At 38.7% G+C, this 18,963-nt stretch overlaps 1 long non-coding RNA gene across 1 annotated transcript; it reads left to right on the plus strand.

Annotated features, from left to right (window-relative positions):
* Positions 1-740: 740 nt before the first annotated feature.
* On the plus strand, positions 741-1,354 carry LOC110916275. The gene is made up of 2 exons (XR_002579624.2): positions 741-1,025; positions 1,099-1,354. It is a non-coding gene; the product is annotated as an uncharacterized LOC110916275 (long non-coding RNA).
* The last annotated feature ends 17,609 nt before the right edge of the window (positions 1,355-18,963 follow it).

The raw sequence follows: 18,963 nt of genomic DNA on the forward strand, positions 1-18,963 counted from the left end.
TCTTGTTGTCGTAAAATTCGCTTTCAACCGAAGTTCAGGCGGCATGAGCGGTCTGTCCGGGTTTAAGGATAATATGCAGAAGAGCAGGGGATATTGTGGCGTAAATCCACTGGAGTACAAGAGCATCCAGACGGGACCACAGGGCGTCGGCATCCGCCGCTTCGGCCTTGTCAGCGGCTGTTGCGTCCGAGGAAGAGGAACCGGCGGCGGGTTTCGGGGAGAGGTGATCCAGGACATCATAAATTTGGCAGTGAACCTTGAATAAGGTTTTCTAAGTTGTATAATGGGTGGAGTCTTTGTCAAGAATTATAGGTACATGGGTCTTGATGTTTGAGACAGTGAGGGCGGGATGGAGTTTTGAATACATGAGAGAAGATTGGTGAAGAAGAAGTCGAAAGAGGGGTGGGACCTACGGCTTTGAGGATTGTGGCATGGAAGAGAAGTAAAAATTAGGTCAGGATCTAGGAGAGGAAGGATGATACCATGATAGAATGTTAATCTCTTGACTTTCTCATTATCACCAATCCAATATATAAGGTACAAAACAGAATCGTCTAAATTAAATGCAATATTTTTAATTAACTATTTACAATCGTTTCCTAATATACACATATTCTATTAGTATTCATTATCTGATATCCATCTTTGTATGTTTTTTATTATTAGAAACGTTTCTATGGATCGGATCATATTAAATTGTCTATTTCCCTAAAGATTTAAAGGACAAAGTCGGTGGCGAAGCCACCGACCAAACACGTTTTAGTCCTTAGTCCTCACGTTTGTTGGGCTGATGTGCTCAATATTGGGCTAATGCTAAACAATAGAAGCCTTTTCCATCAAACGATTCTTCGCACGTTTTCCTTCTTTTTCCTCTTTGCTTCCACGTAGCTATCATCTTCAAATGCTTGCTTCTTTCACTTTCATCTCAGATGAGAACAATTCCAGGTTTTTAGTGCGAGATTGAGAAGATTGGAACACAAAGGAAATCAACAATTCATCTGAAATCGTTCACCAGGACCTTTCAGGTGACTTCTTCTTAGCGTATTCCTTTTACTTGACAATCTAGGGTTTGTAAGATTGCTTTGTTTTGACTTGCAGCAGATATTGGCTCTATCAAAATTTCGTGGGATGTTATAAATGTTACCAAACTCTAAAAAATTTGGTTGGATGCTTTCACTTGCTCAACCCATTGGCTTTATGAAATTTTTGTGGGATGTTAAAAATGTTTGTAAACAGTCAAAAAATTGGTGCGATGTGTTTTACCCAAAGTTTGAATACTTGAATAGTTATGTTCCATGTGAGTTCTATGAATTTGTGTTAGTAAAATTTTAAAGCAAATTTCAACAGTTGAATACTTATGTTCTCATAATGTACAGGTAAACTTCAACTTTTTTAACGACTCCTAATGGGGATTAAATCCTTTCCGCTTTAATAACTTAAATACTTAACCAATAATCATACCAATAATAACAATAATTGAGTACCAAATGGTCGAAAACACGTCTACCTAAAAAATTCTGTACGAAACGTACATGTGTAACACTACTGAGCGGAAAATTTGGGCTGTCGGGCGCCCCTCCCGGCCATTAATATAGATGCGGAGGTGCTCGCTCCGACTGCGCTAGATACGGTGGCTACGTTCGATGTGCCGGCTACGCTCGATGTGGCGCTACGGCTGCGCTCGCTACTGCGATGTTGCGGTTGTCATCGCGACTGCGTTAGATACGGCGTTGAGGCTGCGCTCACGGCACGTTGCGGCTGCGCTTGATGCAGCGTATACGGCAATGTGTGTATAACTTGTCTATAGACCTGATATTTCTACCCTCAACACCTGACTTTGGGTTGTTATGGGTCAATTTTAAGACCTACAGGGTCATTATGGGCATGGCTAATGTGAAGAACGGGTTGAAATAGGTGTAATTTAGTTTGTGTGATATATATATACACACATATAAAATTTAATATTATAAAAATACTTATTAAATAGTAATTATTATATAAGTTTGAGTGAGGCAGTGAGCCAATATTAGAGTTAAGCTTGGTTCAAGTAGATATATTTGAATCTTTTTTTTAACAGCAAACTTTCCATTTGAACTTGAGAGCAGCTATGTGAATTTTGAATTGTTTATTCTTAACATAAACAAAAAAATTGAAGTACCTTAAAGATGAATATAGTAATTAGATCCATTTCAAAAGATGACAGATAGCATTTGTCACAACCCCCGATCCCTATCTCCCGGGAACGGGCGGCCGTGAGCCAGTTTCGGTGGTATCACATTTATTTATCCAATTTGGCAGCGGAAATTTTCATCAGGATCGTAGTTAGGAAATATTTTAATCAGAGTAAACCACCATGTTTATAACATTAAACATATGGGTAAAAACCCAGGTTTTCAATACACACGTTTCATAGGAATACATCCTATTTATTTGAATAAAAACATCCATTTTATTCTTAGGTAACTTTATTGCCACTTTTCCAAGCCTTCAGTGCTGTCCAGCTGGCTTCTATTTGGCTTTCACATTTTGTTACCTGAAACGCGTTTTAAAAACATTTTGTCAGTGGGAAATACTGGTGAGTGAATCCCAATTTAATCAAGTTTGAGTAAAAACCAATTTGCAGTATTGAGGGCACATCCGCAATTACATTTGTATTCAAGACATCACAATTAACATCAGTGGTACGGTCATACTCAACATATGGGATGTTACCACGCCAGTAACCAATTTTGTATACAAAACCCCAACATACCCACTATAATTGTATTCTTCACAAATACTCAATAACTGTCATTTGCATGGAAAAGTATTTAAGGTTTTGTAAAAACAGTTAACAAAAAGGAGATTAACTCACATTGCTGTTTTAGGTTTTTCGTAAGGGTTTCCTGGAGATAATCTATAAATTACACAAACGCACGTGTGTTAGTATAATAACCCATTTTAACATTAGTAATACCCTCCCCGAGACGGCATTCCAACGACTACGTCGGGCAGAACCACGACAGCCGTTACGGAACCCTAGATCAATCGGGCAGCGTATCTAATACGTCTCCAGGGGTTATAATACTTACATCGTAGCAGAACCTCGCTATTTTAGGGGGTATTGGACTCGGGTATAATGCCCACTAACTAAAATTGAGAGAGAAAGAACGAAAATTGAACGATCAGACTGAAGGCCCGATGCCTCCTCTTTATAGTGCTGAAATTGGACTTTCACGCGGCCCGCGTGAAGTTTGGGCCAAGTCTACGCGGCCCGCGTCAACAGGTGGTCAACGCGTAGCTTGGTCCGGTCAGCGTATAGCTTCGACACGAGTTGGACACGTGTCATCACCGGGTCATGCCACAAGTCCGAACACTCGCGGCCCGCATTTACTTAACCCACCATGTACGCGGCCCGCTTGGGCCTAAGGTTTTGGTGAATTCTGGTTACCTACTCGCGCGGCCCGCGTTAAGTTTGAGGTGAGGCCCATGCGGCCCGCCTCAACTTAACTATTATTGTTTTTTATTTATTTTATATAATATAATCTATTTCGAGGGCTCGGTTTTCACATAAGGGGTACATATAAAAACACATAGATATATCTAGAGATATATTAGGGTATCAGAATTATTATGAGGATGTCGGTTTTACCGAGGGTTGTTATATCCTCCCCACCTTGTTTTAGAGCTCGTCCTCGAGATCTACTGGAACAAGTGTGGATATTTCTTTTGCATTTCGGATTCAAGTTCCCATGTGTACTCGGGTCCTCTTTTGGAGTCCCATTTTACTTTGACCAGAACTAGTCTTTTATGCTTGAGATTCTTAATTTTCCTATCTTCAATTTGCAGAGGCTTCTCCACAAACTTGAGTTGCTCATTAACCTCTATATTCTTAAGAGGTACTACGAGTGATTCATCAGCTAGACACTTTTTAAGATTGGATACATGAAACACATCATGTATTCCTGCCATTTCCTCTGGCAGTCGTAGCTGATAAGCTACAGGTCCTATTTTTCTGATAATTTCAAAAGGTCCAATATACCTGGGGCTTAGCTTTCCTCTTTTGATGAATCTTACTACTCCTTTCCAGGGAGAGATTCTCAATAATACTTTATCTCCCACTTGAAACTCTAAGGGTTTACGTCTGTTATCAGCATAGCTCTTTTGGCGATCACGTGCTGTTTTCAGTCGTTCCTTGACTTGAATGATTTTATCAGTTGTTTCTTGTACTATCTCAGGTCCAGATAATTGTTTTTCCCCAATTTCTGCCCAACAGACTGGGGTTCTGCACTTTCGTCCATAAAGTGCTTCGAATGGTGCAGCATTGATACTTGTGTGATAGCTGTTATTATAAGAAAATTCTATTAAAGGTAAATGTTCGTCCCAATTACCTCCAAAATCAATTACACAAGCTCTAAGCATGTCCTCCATTGTCTGAATTGTCCTTTCGCTTTGTCCGTCCGTTTGAGGATGATAAGCTGTGCTTAGATTTAACCTGGTTCCCATTGCTCTTTGGAAACTTGACCAAAAATGAGAAGTAAAACGGCTATCTCTATCAGAAACAATTGATAAAGGAATGCCATGTAATGAAACAATTTTATTTACATATAATTTGGCTAATTGTTCCATACTAAAGGTTTCCTTCATTGGTAAGAAATGAGCTGTCTTGGTTAATCTATCTACAATCACCCAGATTGTATCATTACCTTTCCTTGTTTTAGGCAATTTGGTAACAAAATCCATTGTTATCCATTCCCATTTCCAAACTGGTATTTCTAATTGTTGTAACAATCCTGAGGGTTTCTGATGTTCAGCTTTAACTTGTGAGCAAGTTAAACATTTAGAAACATAAGCTGCTACATCCTTTTTCATTCCTATCCACCAGAAATTTTTCCTTAAATCCTGGTACATTTTATCACTTCCTGGGTGCATCGTATATTTAGACTTATGGGCTTCTTCTAATATACGGTGACGTAAATTTCCTAATTTAGGTATCCACATTCTCTTTTTATGGAACCTCCAAATTCCATCCGTTCCTTGTTCTAATTCCTTAATCATTCCCTTTAACTTTTCAGTATCTTCCTTGATTACTAATTCTTGTGCTTTTCTAATTTGATTGTTTAAATCTACTTGTAGATTTAACTTAAGAGAACGTACCCTTTTTGGCTTTTCGTGATATTTTCGACTTAAAGCATCGGCCACCACATTGGCTTTTCCTGCGTGATACTGGATATTACAATCATAATCACTAAGTAATTCCATCCAGCGTCTCTGTCTCATATTCAACTCTTTTTGCCCGAAGACATATCTTAAACTCTTATGATCTGTGAATATGGTAAACTTACTACCATAAAGATAATGTCTCCAAATCTTAAGGGCAAAAATTATGGCTCCTAATTCCAAATCATGGGTCGAATAATTTCCTTCATGACTCTTAAGCTGTCTAGATGCATAAGCTATAACCTTTTGGCGTTGCATCAATACGCATCCATAACCTAATTTAGAAGCATCACAAAAGACTACAAAGTCTTCAGTTCCTTCTGGTAACGCTAGTATGGGTGCATGGGTTAATCTTTGCTTAAGGATTCTAAAGGCTTCTTCTTGTTTTGGTCCCCATTCAAACTTAACAGATTTACAGGTTAACTTAGTCAAAGGAATGGCTATCCTAGAAAAATCTCGAATAAATCTTCTATAATAACCAGCCAATCCTAAGAAACTTCTAACTTCAGTTGGTGACTCTGGGGTTTTCCATTTGGTAATTGCCTCGATTTTCGTTGGATCTACATGAATTCCTTCATGGTTAACTAAATGTCCGAGAAATTGTACTTGTTCTAACCAAAACTCGCACTTTGAAAACTTAGCATAAAGCTTTTCCTTTCTCAATAAACTTAAAAGTAAGTGCAAGTGCTTTGCATGCTCATCTTTACTTTTAGAGTAAATTAGAATATCATCTATGAAGACAATTATGAATTTATCCAAATATGGCTTACATATTCGGTTCATCATGTCCATAAATGCGGCTGGGGCATTGGTTAAACCAAATGGCATGACAGTAAATTCATAATGACCATACCTTGTTCTGAATGCGGTTTTAGGAATATCCTCTTCCTGTACCTTTAATTGATGATATCCTGATCTTAAATCGATTTTAGAGAAAAATCGAGCTCCTTGAAGTTGATCAAACAAATCATCGATCCTCGGTAATGGATACCGATTCTTAATCGTGACTTTGTTCAATTCACGGTAATCAATGCACATACGCATTGATCCGTCCTTCTTTTTAACAAACAAAATTGGCGCTCCCCATGGCGATGAGCTTGGCTGTATGAATCCCTTTTCCAACAACTCGTCTAGTTGTTTCTTCAGTTCTTGCATTTCGGCGGGTGCTAAACGGTAAGGTGCTTTAGCAATCGGTGCTGTTCCGGGTAACAGATGAATTCTGAATTCAACTTCCCTGTCTGGCGGTAGTCCTGGCAATTCTTCTGGAAAGACATCTGAAAATTGGGATACCACTGGGATATCTTTTACTTCTTTTCCTTTAGTGTTAGTAATTATTGAAATCAAATACACTATAGATCCTTTTCTTATACAACTTGCAGTTTTCATCACAGAGATGAATTTAGTGGATCTAAAAGGTTTATCTCCTTTAATTGAGATCTTTTCACCTCTTGGTGATTTTAATTGAATTGTCTTTTGATCACATAAAATACTGGCTTTATTGGCTATTAACCAATCCATTCCTAATACCACATCAAATCCTACCAGATTCATTGGGTAAAGATTTGCCATAAATTTTTGATTAAAAATTTCTATTCTTGCTCCCTGCAAGATCTCAGAAATTTTAACAGTTTCTCCATTTGCGGTTTCCACTAGACATTCTTGTGGTAGTTTAGTTAATGATTGATTTAGGAGTTTGCAAAACGAAGTATTAATAAAACTTTGGTTTGCACCAGAGTCAAATAATACTTTAGCAAAAATATCATTAACTAAAAACGTACCAGCAATGACGTCTGGAATCATTCTGGCTTCCTCTGTAGTTAGCACGAATGCTCTGGCATTTTTAGGATTTTTGTTGGTTGCAGCTGGAGCCAATTTCGGACAGTTTGTCCTAATGTGACCTTTTTCCCCACAATTAAAACACATTCCATTACTGGATTTCTTCTTGCAATTTTCTTCCTTGTGTCCTGGGGCCTTGCAAAAATTACAGTAAGTAGAGCATCTTCCAGAATGCTTCTTTCTGCAGGCTTTGCAGTAGGGTGCAGAGGTAGAACCTACATTCCTACGATTGGAATTCCCAGAACGGAATTCTTGAGTAAGCCTTTGGGTTAGGTTTCTCCTCTGGTCTTCTTCTCTAGTACGGATTAACTCATCTGTCAAGGTATTAGCTAGTTCTACAGCTTCCTCTATAGTTTGGGGTCTAGCTGCCTTGACTACATGTCTAATTTCTCCAATTAATCCCCAGATGTAACGGGAGATTAACACTGGTTCAGGTGATGCAAGGGTAGGTACTATCCTAGCATATTCAAAGAATGTGGTAGTGTAACCCTTACTATCTACCCCGGTCATTCTTAGATTCAGAAACTTATTTGCTATTTGTTCTTTTTCATTGGGAGGGCAGAATTTCCTTTCTACCATATTCTTAAATTCCTCCCACTCCATGTTATAAATCCTATCACTTCCTCTGGATTGGAGGATAGTGTTCCACCATTCTAAGGCTGCATTTTTAAACAGATTTGAAGCAAACATTATTTTATCTTCTTCAGCACACTTGCTTATTTTCAGAACTGCCTCAGTTTTCTCTATCCAGCGTAAAGCTGCAATGGGTCCTTCATTGCCCGAGAATTCTATTGGTTTGCAGGACCAGAATTCTTTGTAAGAACAACCATGTGGCATGGTTCTTCTTCTTTTGGGAACGGGCGCTTGAAGTATGGGTCCATTGTTCACGCTGTTTTCGGGTTCAGTTGGTCGCTTACTGCTATGCTTACTTTTATTATTCGCTTCCTGAACTGTTTGAATAATAAATGGCATCGCATCTATAATTCCCTGTGCCACAATATGCTGAACGGCACTATTATCCATTTGATTTCCGTTGTTATTATTGTCCGAATTCTCATTAACCACGTTAATGTTACTCTGGTTATCGTTATTCAGATTTTCTTGATTTCCCGCGTCGGCCATCTGAATTTTAGACATTTACCAAATATTAATATCACAATTAATATTTGAATATATCCAATCACATAACATGCACGTTTACCCAAAAACGTCGAGCATTGCGACTTTTACTCTATTTATATAGTATGCATCAATACACACCAGTACAGAAATAAAAATTACAGTACCGACTGAAATGTAAAGCTACAATACTAATAGTATGCATCCGTAGTTTTTTTTTTTTTTTTTTTTTTTTTTTCTAACACATACACACATATATTATTTTATTATTATTATTATTATTACTGTTTCTACCATCACCTTTACTGATATGGATTCATCCAAAAATCCATATTACGCTCATCGTATTTCCATACGAGGCGTTCTCCCACCTGTCGCATACGATCACTGCTTTCTAAAATTTCTTCCCCAAAAGTCCTAAGTTCCTGGACATTTTCTGCACTCATTGGGGGTGCAGGTTCTAGGACTGGGTTTGGAAACTGAGGTACGGGTTCCTGATACGGAGGCATAGGGGCTTGGTACGGGTATGGATTTTCTAAAATTTCCCTAACATATGCATCACTAATGTTGTAGGGATCTTGAGGATCTAACCCTGGGTAAGCTCCTAAGTTGGGTATTGGCACATTTTCCTGAATTGGGTTTTGTTGCACGTAGTCCCGAACATCGTCCCACCAGGGGTCGTAGTTGTTTGGGTCTAGAGGATCAGGTGCAGGTACCCTAGGTATCTCCTCCGGGTTGAAATCAGGCATTTCTATCTGGTCTTCTACTTCCATGGGTTGATCAGGATTTTGTGGTTGTGGTGCTAGCATTTGTTCCAGGTTTGGGTCAGCAGCAGTGGTTGCTAAAATATGGATATTAGCGATACCCCTATTGAGCATATCCTGATTATAAGCATCAGTTTCTCTTTTTGCTGCGGCTAACACTCGCTGTTCCTGCAACTTTTTCATTCTTTTCCTACGCTCGTGCGCTCCCCTACTGAACCATCCCCTCTTTTTCTGAGGAAATGGCTCTTCAGACTGAGCCTTAAACACAAAGATTCCTTCTTCTGTGTCAGCAGAATACCCTGAGAGGGCAGGCTGAGAAGAGGAGGTGCCTTCGCTCCTAGGCGAACCAGACAGTTGACGATAGGCGTCAGAAGGTCCTTGGTCACTCATACTGTAAACTAACAAATAGTCAGATAACACATAGCAAGAAATACAATTATACACGTATTTCCATAATTTATTTCCTAACACTTTGAATTTTGATGTCAGCGGAACACTTCTGTGGCTGAATCAGTGGCATAGCTCTGATACCACCTCCTGTCACAACCCCCGATCCCTATCTCCCGGGAACGGGCGGCCGTGAGCCAGTTTCGGTGGTATCACATTTATTTATCCAATTTGGCAGCGGAAATTTTCATCAGGATCGTAGTTAGGAAATATTTTAATCAGAGTAAACCACCATGTTTATAACATTAAACATATGGGTAAAAACCCAGGTTTTCAATACACACGTTTCATAGGAATACATCCTATTTATTTGAATAAAAACATCCATTTTATTCTTAGGTAACTTTATTGCCACTTTTCCAAGCCTTCAGTGCTGTCCAGCTGGCTTCTATTTGGCTTTCACATTTTGTTACCTGAAACGCGTTTTAAAAACATTTTGTCAGTGGGAAATACTGGTGAGTGAATCCCAATTTAATCAAGTTTGAGTAAAAACCAATTTGCAGTATTGAGGGCACATCCGCAATTACATTTGTATTCAAGACATCACAATTAACATCAGTGGTACGGTCATACTCAACATATGGGATGTTACCACGCCAGTAACCAATTTTGTATACAAAACCCCAACATACCCACTATAATTGTATTCTTCACAAATACTCAATAACTGTCATTTGCATGGAAAAGTATTTAAGGTTTTGTAAAAACAGTTAACAAAAAGGAGATTAACTCACATTGCTGTTTTAGGTTTTTCGTAAGGGTTTCCTGGAGATAATCTATAAATTACACAAACGCACGTGTGTTAGTATAATAACCCATTTTAACATTAGTAATACCCTCCCCGAGACGGCATTCCAACGACTACGTCGGGCAGAACCACGACAGCCGTTACGGAACCCTAGATCAATCGGGCAGCGTATCTAATACGTCTCCAGGGGTTATAATACTTACATCGTAGCAGAACCTCGCTATTTTAGGGGGTATTGGACTCGGGTATAATGCCCACTAACTAAAATTGAGAGAGAAAGAACGAAAATTGAACGATCAGACTGAAGGCCCGATGCCTCCTCTTTATAGTGCTGAAATTGGACTTTCACGCGGCCCGCGTGAAGTTTGGGCCAAGTCTACGCGGCCCGCGTCAACAGGTGGTCAACGCGTAGCTTGGTCCGGTCAGCGTATAGCTTCGACACGAGTTGGACACGTGTCATCACCGGGTCATGCCACAAGTCCGAACACTCGCGGCCCGCATTTACTTAACCCACCATGTACGCGGCCCGCTTGGGCCTAAGGTTTTGGTGAATTCTGGTTACCTACTCGCGCGGCCCGCGTTAAGTTTGAGGTGAGGCCCATGCGGCCCGCCTCAACTTAACTATTATTGTTTTTTATTTATTTTATATAATATAATCTATTTCGAGGGCTCGGTTTTCACATAAGGGGTACATATAAAAACACATAGATATATCTAGAGATATATTAGGGTATCAGAATTATTATGAGGATGTCGGTTTTACCGAGGGTTGTTATAGCATTCTAACCTAAGCCCATTATGACGGCGCTGCGCTCGCCGTACGTTGCGGCTGCGCTTAATGCAGCGTATACGGCCATTGCCGTGCTGCACTCAATGGAGCATATATGGCGGCGCTGCGCTCGCCTTACGTTGCAACTGCGCTCGATGCAGCGTATACGTCCATTGTGGCACTGCGTCTTCGCTCGATGCGGCAATCTAATGCCATTGTATTAGACAGGTACTTTAAAACTTGGCTCACAGCCTTCTTTACTTCTTTAGCTTCATCCCTGTCAAAAATTGCTTATGCTACTAGAAACTCATTCGGATTGTTTTCGAAAGACTTCGCCGGTCGCCACGGCCTCCAATTGCATGGATTCTCTTTTTTACACCAACTCGCGGTATAAGTTTGCTTTTGTCATTGTGTTCATTTTACGTCATGTGGCGGTATAAATTCACATTTTGTGTTACAATTTTCCCCGGTTTTGGTCGTAGTATGCTTACTACCTAACTAAATATTTTGTGTGTTGTTTCATATATGTCAACTCCTTTTGTAATTCACATTTTTTGCCCTTATGCTTTATGTGTTGTTTCTATAATACCAATGTTTGCTTTTATATTTTACACTTTTGGTCCCTCCTGCCTTTAACGTATTTGCCTCTTATGCCTTCTACCCTTGCGTAATTGTTAGTTACTTTGTGAACAAAGCTTACGTGATTTGTTTTGTGCTTTGCGTAGTTATTTGTTATCGAGATGGCTTGGTGTTTTTCTTATACTATTTGCTCTAGGCCGTTTATGGCGTGCATAATTCGTTTTGTGATTTGCGTTATTATTTGTTATCGATGGCTTGGTGTTTCCATTATACTATTTGCCCTAGGCGTTTTTTGTCATTTATTTTGTGGCTTGCGTAACTATTGGTTGCTTCAACAGGAAACCATTTGTAATTTGTTTTGTCCTTTGCGTGAGGTGATTTATTTGTGTTATATGTGGTTTTCATTTACTCACTGTGTTTCACCTTGGCAATTGTGTTTTGTGCCTGTCATCTTTTGGGTGTATTGTGTTTTACACAAATCTGGAGTTGTCCGTTTTGGCCTCGCGTTTTCGAGTGCATTGTGTTTTTAGGCTTAAACTTGGAATTACGTTTGATGTATTATATGTACCCGCGCTACAACGCGCGTGGGTATGGTAAAATGTCGGTGGTTATCAAATACGTCAAAACGTGCGCTTTCATATGGTGTATGCATCACATAACGTTTGGACTGATCCGTTCGATGTTTACAATTTACCCGCGCCGCAACGCGCGCGGGTCTATTTACTAGTTTCATCAATTAACATGAAGTCAGACAGAAGTAAATAAATCGTTCAAAAGTAAATGAAATTTAACCATTAAAATAATTACATGTAACTTTTGAGTTTTGAGAATATCAATTTTACACTTTGTTAGAGCTTTTATTCAGCCAATGCTACCTTTTAAAATAAATAATAAGGCTATTTGTAGCGATAACATCACATAACCTTATTTATAAAGGGTTATGTGACAAATAATAAAAAAGTGAAATGTAGAGATTATACAGGGGTTATATAAATGTGTGTGTAGTGGGGGATTATATAGATATGGAGAGGATCATGAGAAAATAGTTAATTGTGAGGAAACTAAAAACACTCACTCAAAACCACTGAAAATGAGTGGGAGGGGACTTTAGTGAAGGAAGGGCAAAATTGAATATATATATATATATATATATATATATATAACTTTTCAAACATTTCTATCTTCTTCATATGTTATTATTTTTTTTAAAAAGTGCACCATAAGATCACAAATTTTCTTATCTTTCATTCAAATATATTCGAGCATATTTTTTTCCTCACACAAATAAAAGATTTAACGTGTTGTCTTTTTTTCAATACTACTATTATAGTAGTGCACATGTGTAACATAACGTGTAATTTAGCCTTAAGGTTTAGGTTTTGGATTTAGTTTATTTTTACAGGTAGGTATTTGGGGGGTTTAGATTTTAGGTTTAGTTTTTAGGTGGTGTGATGTGGGGGTTGGGAGGTTTAGTTGTAGTTCATTCGGTTTGAGACTAAATGTATTATATGTATATACTTTGTAAATGATATTGAATTAAATGATATGCACATGTGTATTATGTTGACTGTAAATGATACTGTATTAAATGATATGCACATCTGCATAATTTTGACAATTAGACTATGTCGTTATATATAAAATGATAATACTCATGTGCATTACGTTGACAATTACATTATGCACATGTGCATTATATTGATAAGTGTCACGGCCCTAGCCCCGGTTTGACCCGGACAAGAGCCGCAGACAGGAAACCCGTGGTATTTAATTTATGCGACAGCGGAAGATTTTAATACATGATCTTTTAATACTTGAAATGCTTGTTTTATTTATTTCATAATTCGGGATAAACCCTGTAATTTACAATAGAGTGATTTCACTGGGAATTCTTTATTTTACAAAACATGTTTCTTTATTTATATTGAGCCACTTCCTTAAGCTTGTAGTGCGTCATGGTACTTTTCCTGGATCACAACATATCACCTGAAACATGTTTGAAAAAGGTTTTATAAGCGGGGAAATACTGAGTGAATCATTCTTTTGCTCTAAAATGATACTTTTGTTATAATTTACAGTATTAAGAACGATTACAATGTTTCTATATGTCAACCATATACCAACGGTATTTGTCACTCGACCACCTATTGGCTATCTCGTTGTCCAAATGGTGTCTGTGACTATGGTCATATCACCCTTGGCTAACCCGTTGTCCAATGGTGACGGATAACAAGTAATGTATACAAAACCCCACATACCAGCTGTAATGAAGACTACAAAGACTTAATCCCTGTAATTATAACTTTGAAAACAAACATGATTTTGAAAGCAAGTTTGGTAAAAAGAGAATGACTCACATTGCAGATTTATGCGGGCAGAGTTTAGCCTACTGACTAGCCTGTTAACCTAATTTTAAATAACAATGCACACGAACTAGGTTAGTAACTAATACAGCATTTACGACAACTCACGAGATTAAACCCTCACAACAAATGACAAAGTGCGATACTTAAACATCCATCGAATTAACGACGAATGACAAAGTATAAACCCTAATTTGAGCAGCACTTAAACATTCGTTGGATAGTTTCAATCGATCGGACATTGAATCGTAATAGCGATCGAGTTATTACCCTGTTTGTCGCGGCAGCGTTTAGTGATTGTGTGTGTTTTGTAGTATTTAAACGATATTTCAGCGTACAAATGGAATTTGAACGTCGAACTAACACCAGAATTCAAGTGCCAACCCCCCTGTTTATACTGGCTCCCGCGCGTGGCGCGAGGGGACCCCTTCTAGCATAGGGTAGCTTCGTGTCTGCATAGCTTGGGTAAGTTGACGGTTTCTTAAAATTTGATTTCTGTCGAAAACTGTTTAGATAATACCAACTAGGGTTTAACCCTCCCCCCCCCGTGAGTTTTAGGGGCCCTGATCCTGATTCTGATTGTTCTGAAAATTTTAGGGTTTATGCAGAATTACTTAGGTTTCTCAATTAGGGTTTCCTATTGGACAATTAACATAATAAATAATAATTTTAGTGAGAGTTGTTACATCCTCCCCACCTTAATAAAAATCTCGTCCTCGAGATTTACTGGAATAGATGAGGATATTTTCGCTTCATTTCTGATTCTCTTTTTGAATCCTACTTGACTTTGACTAGTACTAGTCGTTTGTGCTTAAGAAACTTGATCTTTCTATCTTCTATCTGCAGTGGTTTCTCCACAAATTTCAGCTTTTCATTTACCTCTATATCTTGAAGAGGTACTACCAGGGATTCGTCAGATAGACATTTCTTGAGGTTGGATACATGAAACACATCATGTACTCCAGCTAATTCTTCTGGTAGTTGTAAACGATAAGCAACTGGTCCTATTCGTTGGATTACTGGAAATGGTCTTATGTACCTTGGACTCAGCTTTCCTTTCTTACCGAACCGTACTACTCCTTTCCAAGGAGAAACTTTCAAAAGTACCTTGTCTCCGACTTGAAACTCTAACGGCTTACGGCGATTGTCTGCATAGCTTTTCTGACGATCTCGAGCCGTTTTCAGTCTTTCCTTGATTTGAGTTATCTTGTTAGTGGTTTCTTGCACAATTTCAGGACCTGATAATTGACTTTCTCCTATTTCTGCCCAACAAACTGGAGTTCTACATTTACGTCCGTACAGTACTTCGAATGGGGCAGCTTCAATGCTTGAATGATAACTATTGTTATAGGAGAATTCAATTAAGGGTAGGTGGTTATCCCAGTTACCACCAAAATCAATTACACATGCTCGGAGCATGTCTTCTAGAGTTTATATCGTCCTTTCACTTTGTCCGTCTGTTTGTGGATGATATGCAGTACTTAAATTTAGTCGGGTTCCCATTACTTCCTGAAAACTAGTCCAGAAATGGGAAGTGAAACGACTATCCCTATCCGATACAATGGAGAGCGGAACTCCAAGTAAGGATACTATTTCGTCTACGTACAACTTGGCTAACCTTTCCACGCTAAGTTTTCTTTCATGGGTAGAAAATGAGCTGATTTGGTTAATCGGTCTACAATTACCCAAATTGCATCATTACCTTTTCTGGTTTTGGGCAACTTAGTAACAAAATCCATTGTTATGAGTTCCCATTTCCATACAAGCATTTCTAACGGTTGTAGTAGTCCCGAAGGTTTCTGATGTTCTGCCTTTACTTGCGAACAAGTAAGACACTTAGATACATATTTAGCTATGTCCTTTTTCATACCTATCCACCAGAAATTAGTTCTTAAATCTTGGTACATTTTGTTATTTCCTGGATGTATGGTATACCTAGATTTATGAGCTTCTTCTAGAATCTTATCTCTTAATTCTCCCTGCTTAGGTACCCAAATTCTTTTCTTATGGAATCTCCAAATTCCATCATTTCCTTGCTCTAACTCTTTTATTCGTCCTTTCATTCCTTCAGCATCGTTTCCGATTGTTTTTTCTTGAATTCTCTTTAATTGTTCCATTAAATCAAATTGCAGATTTAATCTAAGAGCACGAATTTGCTTTTGCTTTTCATGATACTTACGACTTAGAGCATCAGCGACTATGTTTGCTTTTCCTTCGTGATATTGGATATCACAGTCGTAGTCACTCAGGATTTCCATCCATCTTCTTTGCCTCATATTCAACTCTTTCTGCCCAAATATGTACCTTAGACTTTTATGATCTGTATAAACAGTAAACTTACTTCCATACAGATAATGTCTCCAAATCGTAAGGGCAAAAATTATGGCTCCTAATTCTAAGTCATGAGTCGTATAATTTTCCTCGTGCTTCTTCAGTTGCCTTGAGGCGTATGCAATTACCTTCTTGCGTTGCATTAGCACACATCCTAATCCTAATTTTGAAGCATCACATTATACTTCAAAATCTTCCGTTCCTTCTGGCAAGGCTAGAATTGGAGCATTTGTCAACCTTTGCTTTAAAATCTTAAAAGCCTCTTCTTGCTTAGGTCCCCATTCAAACTTAACTGCTTTACAGGTTAGCTTAGTCAAAGGTACAGCTCTCTTAGGAAAATCCTTAATAAATCGTCTATAGTATCCAGCTAAACCTAAAAAGCTTCTAATTTCCATAGCTGTTTGCGGGACCTTCCATTTGGTGATTGCTTCTATTTTAGAAGGATCTACGTGAATACCTTCGTGATTCACCATATGCCCTAAAAATTGCACTTCTTGCAGCTAGAATTCACATTTTGAGAATTTTGCGTAAAGCTTTTCCTTTCTTAACAAAGTTAAGAGTGCATGCAGGTGCTCACAATGTTTTTCCTGACTTTTGGAATAAATAAGTATATCGTCGATGAAGACAATTACGAATTTATCCAAGTATGGTTTACAAATCCAATTCATCATGTCCATGAATGCTGCAGGAGCATTTGTTAGTCCGAAGGGCATGACGGTAAACTCATAATGACCATACCTAGTTTTAAAAGCAGTTTTAGGTATGTCTTCCTCTTGTACTTTCAACTGATGGTATCCGGAGCGTAAGTCTATCTTAGAAAAATACCTAGCTCCCTGGAGTTGATAAAAAAGATCATCAATCCTAGGTAATGGGTATCGATTATTAATTGTAACCTTATTTAATTCCCTATAATCAATACACATTCTCATTGACCCATCTTTCTTTTTCACAAACAACACTGGTGCTCCCCAAGGGGATGAACTAGGTTGTATAAATCCTTTGCTTAGTAATTCATCTAACTGCTTTTTCAATTCTAGCATTTCCGTGGGTGCTAGCCGGTAAGGTGCTTTGGCTATCGGTGTAGTTCCAGGAATTAGATGAATCCTAAACTCTACTTCCCTATCGGGTGGTAACCCAGGTAATTCTTCTGGGAATACATCAGAGTATTCTGAGACTACTGGGATTTCCTTAAGTTCCTTACTTTTTGCGTTAATGATTACTGAAATCATGTACACTACTTCTTGTTTTCTTGAATAATTAGCAACTTCATTACTGAAATGAATTTCAGTGGCTTTCGAGGTTTATCTCCGGTGATTAAAATTACTTCTCCTGTAGGTGAATGGATTTCTACGGAATTTTTATCACAGAGAATTCTAGCATGGTTGGCTACTAACCAATCCATTCCTAACACCACATCGTATCCGGCTAACTTCATAGGTAACAGGTTTGAAAATTTATGGCCTAAGAGTTCTATCTTTCCTTCTCGCAAAACCTTATCTATTTTAACAGAATTTCCATCTGCCGTTTCGACTGTAAAAATCTGCCTAAGATTGGTCAATGGTAAATTAAGAGCTTGGCAGAATGAAGTATTGATAAAACTTTGGTTTGCACCAGAGTCAAATAATACTTTTGCATACACGTTATGAACTAGGAACGTACCAACTATCACATCGGGAATGAGTTATGCTTCTTGAGTGGTCAGCTGGAATGCTCTGGCATTCTTTTTAGTAGTTCCGTCGGTCGTCTTAGCTTTATTGTCTGCTGGTTTGACCAGTTTGGGGCATTCGGTTCTGAAATGCCCGGCTTCTCCACAGTTATAGCAGATCCTAGTCTTCTTCCTACAATCTTCCTCACGATGTCCTATAGCTTTGCAAAAACTGCAGGTTTCATTGCATTTTCCAAAATGTTTCTTTCTGCAATTCTTGCAAAAAGGTGGAGTGGAAGATTGCCTGGTTCCCCTCTTCTTGAATTTGCTATTATTACCCACGAAATCCTTGGGTAATTTTCTGAGCCAATTCCTTCTTCCGGTTTTCTTCTCTTGTACGTACCAGTTCGTCAGTTAGGATGTTAGCTAGTTCTACCGCATCGTCTATAGTGCGAGGTCTCGCAGCTTTAACGATATTACGGATTTCGCCAATCAATCCCCAAATATAACGGGAAATAAGCACCGGTTCTGGCGAAGCCAGGGTTGGTACTACTCTCGCATATTCCAAGAATGTTGAAGTATATCCTCGACAGCCTACACCCATCATACGATGGCTCTGGAACTTATTTGCCATTTGTTCCTTTTCATATTCAGGACAGAATTTTTTTCCATTAGCTGTTTAAATTCTTCCCAATTCATGGCATAGGCTATATTCTTTCCTTTGGCTTGAAGTACCGTATTCCACCATTCTAGCGCCCCTTCTTTAAAAAGATGCGAAGCATGCATAACCTTGTCTTCTTCAGCACATTTACTTATCATAATTACTGCTTCGGTTTTCTCTAACCAACGCAGTGTCGCAGTCGCCCCTTCATTGCCTGCAAATTCAGCTAGTTTACAAGCAAGAAATTCTTTGTAAGTGCAACCAGGCGTTGCAGCTTTTATTTTCTTAGGAAGTGGGGCCTGTCGTGGATCATTATCGTGATTAGTATGGTTGCCGCCTCCGTTTATGCTATTACTGCAGTTATCTTCTTGAGTACATTTGCTAGGAATAATTTGTTGAGGTTCAACAGGTTTCTGGGCAGCAGTCAGGATTGCTGGAATAGCATTGGCTATCCCTTGAGCAACGATATTCTCGATATCTTGCCTGGTCATAAATTGATTTT

This window comes from Helianthus annuus, chromosome 16 (genome assembly GCF_002127325.2).
Source record: "Helianthus annuus cultivar XRQ/B chromosome 16, HanXRQr2.0-SUNRISE, whole genome shotgun sequence".
Lineage (NCBI taxonomy): Eukaryota > Viridiplantae > Streptophyta > Magnoliopsida > Asterales > Asteraceae > Helianthus > Helianthus annuus.